Raw genomic sequence first — 7,008 nt, 5'->3', positions numbered from 1 at the left:
GTAATCACTAATATTATAGGGACCCAACATGCCCCTCTCCTTCAAAAAAAGTGTTGTCCTCAACGCTGGAGTAGTTCTGGATACTTCTGCATAAAATTCTCATCCTCCCATGTGGAATCTTTAGCGGATAAGTTCTTCCACTTGATAAGATACTCTGAAATTGATCGATTTCGTAGCTGTCGAGTTCTTGTTTCTGTGACTGCTTCCGGTTCCAATATAATTTTTCCTTCCTCGTTAAGTTCTGGCAATATTGTTTGAACTGGGAGCTTATCGCCTATAACCTTCTTTAAACATGAAACATGGAAAACTGAGTGCAATCGAGAAGCTGCAGGAAGTTCCAATTTGTATGCCATAGTACCAATCTTTTGCAACACCTTTTATGGACCATAATACTTTGGTGATAATTTATTATCCTTCTTAGATTGCTTTAGGGACATTTTCTTATATGGTTGTAGCCGTAGGAATACCCAATCACCTATATCAAAACTTCTTTCACTGCGATGTTGATCTGCCTGTTGTTTCATTCTATTTTGTGCCAGCACGAGGTTTTCCTTTAAGAGTTGGAGGACTTGTTTTTGATTTTCAATGTGATGTTCCACTGCCTGAACCTTAGAATTTTCTCTTAAATATGATGTGATGGATGGTGGTTGATACCCATAAAGTGCCATAAATGGGGTCATTTTTGTTGCTGTATGGAAGGAAGTGTTATACCACCATTCAGCCAGAGGCAACCATTTGACCCATTGTGTCTGTTTATCAGATACAAAGCAACGAAGATATCCTTCCAAACATTTGTTCACTATCTCAGTTTGCCCATCAGATTGAGGATGATAAGATGAGCTATGAGCTAACTGAGTACCAAGACAAGAAAATAATTATGTCCAAAAATTTCCAGTAAAAATGGGATCTCTGTCACTTACAATAATCTTTGGGTTTCCATGTAGCTTTTGAATTGTTTCCATAAATGCAGTGGAAACTGTACTAGCTTTAAATGGATGTGATAATGCACAAAAGTGTGCATACTTGGTAAGTCTGTCAACTACCACCATGATTACACTCTTTCCATCAGATTTGGGTAAACCTGTGATAAAATCCATTGAAACCTCCTCCCAACGTTGGCTTGGAATGGATAAGGTTGTAATAGACTCGGTGTCTTAATTGTTTCAACTTTATTTTGTTGGCAAACCAAACATTCCGCCACAAACTTTTGAATATCTGATTTAAGGCCATCCCAAAAAAAATCCTTCTTAACCCTGTGGTAAGTTTTTAAAAATCCTGAGTGCCCTCCTAAGGGAGAAGTGTGCAATTCCATAAGAATTTTTTGCTTTAGCTGGGAATTCTTACAAAGGTATAAGCGATCTTTGTACCATAACGAATCATTTTTCCAGCTAAATGTATCAGACGTACTGGCATCTTGTTGTAGCTTTCGAATAAGTGCCCACACTTCTTCATCATTCTTCCATTCCTCCCTTGCTTCGTTTATCCAATCTGGTTGGATAATAGAAATGGCGCACAACAATGCTTCCACATCCTCATCCTTTCTTGAGAGTGCATCTGCCACCACATTTTTCTTCCCTTTTTTGTAGATGATTTCGAAGTCATAACCCAACATCTTTGTGACCCACTTTTGTTGCTCTTCAGAGGATAATCTTTGTTCTAAAAAGTATTTAAGGCTATCATGATCCGTTTTTACCTTGAAGTGTCTTCCCATTAGGTAGTGTCGCCATTTCTTAAGAGCATGGAGTATTGCCAACATTTCCTTCTCATAAATAGCTTTGCTTAAAAACTTTCCCTTGATTGGACGACTTTCAAAAGCAATGGGTCTTTCATCTTGCATTAGAACATCACCAATTCCATTTCCTGAAGCATCACATTCCACAATAAAGGTTTTTGTGAAGTCCGGTGTAGCTAAGATCGGTGCTTGGCACATTGCCTCTTTAAGATGTTCAAAGGCCTTTGTTGCTTCCAGAGTCCATGAAAATGCATCGTTCTTCAATAATGTTGTTAGAGGTGCTGCTATTCTCCCATAATTCTTAACAAATTTGCGATAATACCCAGTCAACCCAAGAAATCCTCGCAGATGCTTTATGGATGTGGGGATTTTCCATTCCTTAATGGCTTTAATTTTGCTAGGGTCTACCTTAACTCCTTCATGAGATACAATATGACCCAAATATTCCACCTCCTGGACTCCAAAGAAACATTTGGACCTTTTTGCAAATAATTTTTTCTCCTCCAATAGTTGTAGCACCTTGTCAACATGTTCAACATGATCCTTCCAAGACTTGCTGTAGATTAGTATATCATCAAAAAATACTAACACAAATTTTCTAAGGAATGGTTTGAAAATTGAATTCATCAAACCTTGAAATGTTGAAGGTGCATTAGTAAGGCCAAAAGGCATGACCACAAATTCATAATGACCCTCATGAGTTCTAAATGCCGTTTTCGGAATGTCTTCAATCTTCATTCTGATTTGATGATATCCCGAACGAAGATCCAACTTGGTGAAGTAAATTGATCCATGCAATTCATCCAGTAATTCATCAATGACAGGAATGGGGAACTTATCTTTAATAGTGAGCTTGTTGAGCTCCCTATAATCTGGACACATGCGCCATGATCCATCCTTCTTGTGCACCAATACTACTAGAGCAGAGAAAGAACTTTGACTTGGTTGAATTATACCAGCCTCTAACATTTCTGCAACCATACGTTCAATTTCACTTTTTTGGACATAGGGATATCTGTACGGCCTGATGTTTGGAGGAACACTTCCTGGAATCAGATGAATAGCATGATCATGATCACGCATAGGTGGGAGACCTTTGGGAGTCTCAAATACCTTGGAATGATTGTCCAGGACTTTTTGGAGATCTGGAGAAATAGATGATTCCAATGTGGAAACATCTAGCAAACACAATTGTGCAATTACACCTCTTTGCTCCTTTTTTAGAAGCTTTGTCATACCATTAGAGCTGATTATCTTTCCTGGTTTCCCTGCAATACCCCTCAATTACACTTCCTTTCCTTCCGTAGAAAATCTGATGAAAAGTTCTTGAAAATTAAAAGCTATTGTACCCAAGGATTGTAGCCATTGGACTCCTAGTACAACATCAGCACCTCCCATTGGAATGGAAAGCATTGGGCTAGTCAATACATATTCTCCCATGGATAGCTTGATATTATGGCACTTTCCAGAGCAATTTATTGTTCCTCCATTTGCAATCATTACTTGACACTCTGGTGCTGGATATAGGAAGCAATTCAATTCTTTTGCTACCTTACAATGAATAAAATTGTGGGTGCTTCCTGAATCAATCAAAACTATTACCTTTTTCTTCTTGATTTGTCCTTCTATCTTAATGGTTTGAGGAGTGGTAATTCCTGCTAATGCATTACAAGATATGGTTGGATTTATTTATTCTTCATCTAGGCTTTGTTCCTAGAGTATATCCTCTTCTTTTGACCTTTCTTGCTCCCTTTCTTCTTCCTCTTCACAATCTATGTAGAATAATTTCTTCTCAGCACACTTATGGCCTTTAGTGTATTTGCTATCACAACTATAACAAAGGCCTTTTGCTCTTTTTTCTTCCAATTGTTGTGGTGTTAGTCTTATAGGTTGTGAAATACTAGGGGCAACAACACTTCCGTCTTTATAGTTGTGAGTGGTATGCTTCCTGGTTGCCATAATTTTGCTTTCCATTTTTCTTGCTAACCTGAATGCCTTCTCTAATGAATCAGGTTCCCAAAGGCGAACATCATGTTGGATGTTATCCTTTAAAGACCCTATGAACACATCAATCCTATGCTCCTCTGGAATATCTTTTACCCTTATGTTCAATTTTTGGAACATCTCAATGTGCTCCATTATTGAACCCTTTTGTTTGAGACTTATCCATTGGCTAAAAAAAGTGTTGCTTTTTGTATCCTCATAATGTGCTACCAATTCTTCCGTAAAAATTGCCCAAGTGATAAATTGTTTACGAGAGCAAAGCCATTGATACCATACAAACTGATTTGGTTCCAAATATAAAGTTGCCATACGTACCTTTTGTGCGTTTTGCACATTATTGAGATCAAAGAATTGCTCCATCTGTAATATCCATGTGGCGGGATCCTTGCCATCAAACTTCCTCATATCGATTTTTGGAATATGGTGAGTCTTCGATCCAACATTAGCGTCTATGGAATCATGATTAACATTTCTTTTGTTCTCATCATGAGTTTCCTTTACTACCTTTTCACCATTAGTAAGTATTTCTTGTAGAAAATTTGTCAAATCTGTCTTCAAATTTGTGTTCAAATCAATCTTTAAATTGTCCATATTAGCTTCCATGCCATTCATCTTAGCTTCCACGCCATTTATCTTAGCTTCCACGCCATTTATCTTAGCGTCTGTTAGCTTTTGTGAGCATGACATTTGTTGCACTTGTTCTTGTAATTTTGATATATAATGTAGCATTTCTTCCTCTTCTTCATGAGTCATGCTGGAGCTTTCAGGTTCCTTACTAGGTGTTTGCATTTTCTTTCCTCGGGGCATCAGTTACCGATAATAATGCTTTACTATGCCCTTTGAATTCCTTTAAACCAAGCTTACACAAAAATTTAAAAAAAAACTACACACCTTTTTTCACTTTGTAGAAGCCTGATATTGAATCTGATGTATCTCTGTAATTTCGGATCATCTGGTTCTGAAATTGTGATCTGTAGTAGCCTTCTGCGTCCTCTTTCTAATGCCACAGGTCTGACCCAAATTGGATTCTCCAAGAAAGAGTTATGCGAAATCTCCCACAATGACTTGATTATGGACTAGTTCAGTAGAGTGAAATTGTATGACGTGCCGCGAGTCACTGTTTCAACCTCTGGATCTAAAGAATGCATACAAGAAATTACAGTCCGTCCTATTTCTGTACCTTCTTACGAAATTTCAATCCGATCCCCAGAGAGAAAGCTATGACGATTTTACCCAGGTCACCTGTTTGGAATGTAATTCAGGAGTCTCCAAAAAGACCAACTTCCTCATATCATAACTCCGTAAAAGTAGCGCGAAAAGCTCTGAAATTCGGACGAAAGGTTCAGCACGATGTCTTCTCAAATGGGTTTTTTTTGTGACTTCTGAAACGTCACAGAAAAAAAGTTATAGCGAAAATGCCACGATGACCTGTTTGGAGTAGCGAAACCCTAGAATCCAAAGCTCTGATACCAAATATTATGAAACCAGCTCAAGAAAAGATAGAAAAGATAGATCAACGCCTTAGAATTCAGCCTCTTCGAGGGGGCAACCTCCTTTACATTACATAAATGAACAATTCTTGGATGATACAAATTACAAAACCTCCTTTCTATATATAGGAGTTTAAGGAGTCACAATATAATCCAGCCGACCTAACAATAATAATATAAAGCCACAAAAATAAAAAAAGAGGGATTCTATGGGGCACAGAAATAACAACATGGGGGTAATAGGGACACAACAATATAAATAAGGGGTATAACTACAATAGTAATGGGGTAATCACTAATATTATAGGGACCCAACACAATACCACAGTCCAAAACCATAGGATCAAAAAACTATTGGACTAATACCATGAACCAACCATGAAAGTGCATGAGATCAACACTTTTGGATGCAATACCATGGACCAAAACCATAGGATCAAAAACTGTTGGACTAATACCGTGAACCAACCATGAAAGTGTGTGAGATCAACACTTTTGGATGCAATACCACGGACCAAAACCATAGGATCAAAAATTGTCGGACTAATACCATGAGCCAACCATGAAAGTGCGTGAACTTTTCTCTTCATGAAAGGAACTTTTCTCTGCATGAAAGTGCGTGAACTTTTCTCTGCATGAAATGAACTTTTCTTTGCATAAAAGTGCGTGAACTTTTCTCTACATGAAATAAACTTTTCTCTGCATAAAAGTGCATGAACTTTTCTCTGCATAAAAGTGCGTGAACTTTTTTCTACATGAAATAAACTTTTCTCTGCATAAAAGTGCATGAACTTTGTTCTACATGAAAGAAACTTTTATCTTCATGAAAGTGCGTGAACTTTGCTGCATTATAATTTATCATCTGAGATGAGTGGGTTGCCATCAAGCACAACATATGTATCATAATGCCAACAGTCTAGACATCTCAAGAGGATTCCAGATGGGTCCTTGCAATAAAGCAGGTTCTTATTAATGTAGAACTTGGATGATCTGAGCTTAATGGTCCTGGCCTGGCTTGAGCTAAAGCCCTGGAGGGACTTCTAGCTTCAACAAGAAATGAGCTATACTAGAATACCACTCACAAGTAGCCAAATTCTCAGCCAATGAATGGTTCTGCCCTTGTTCCTCTATTGCTTCCTCTGCCTGTTCAACACCTGAATATGCACCTATGCAATTTAGGTCCAACAGCCTACAATTTTCCTCAGCCATAAGCTGAGCCAGGCCTTGGCATTTGATAAGCTTGGTGGGCTTCACTTCTATGTTGAACTCTATGAGTTTTGCAATCCATTTTGCCCTTCTTCCATCAACGTCTGGCTATGTTAGGACATCCTTTATTGACATTGAAGGTACATAAGCAACCACTTTTGAGTGAAGAATGTAAATTCGAAATGCTTTTAAAGACTTTATGATAGAATATGCCTGTTTTTCAATGAGGTCATACCTTAATTCAACATCCCTCAAAGTTTTGCTGAAGAAGGCCACTGGGTGTTTTATACCTTCATTATTTTTTTGCAGCAAGACTACTGCAAGTGTATCATCAGAAGCAAAAGATAAAATATAAAACTCCTTGGTGTAGTCTAGGATGACTAAGATGGGAGCCTCCATGATAGCTCTTTTGATGGCTTCGAAAGATCTTCTTGCAGCCTCTGTCCATTTTATCTCTGACCCCTTCTTTAGCATGGAGGTGATGTGCTTCACTAGTTCTGCAAAATTTGGAATAAACATCCTCACAAAGTTAATCTTACCCAAAAAATATTGAATGTCCTTTTTTGACCTTGGGAT

Source organism: Pinus tabuliformis, chromosome 1_2 (genome assembly GCF_031772625.1).
Source record: "Pinus tabuliformis cultivar Carrire ecotype Pingquan chromosome 1_2, CPIR1, whole genome shotgun sequence".
Taxonomy (NCBI): domain Eukaryota; kingdom Viridiplantae; phylum Streptophyta; class Pinopsida; order Pinales; family Pinaceae; genus Pinus; species Pinus tabuliformis.
The sequence above is the reverse complement of the archived record's forward strand: the minus strand, read 5'-3'. Positions refer to the sequence as shown.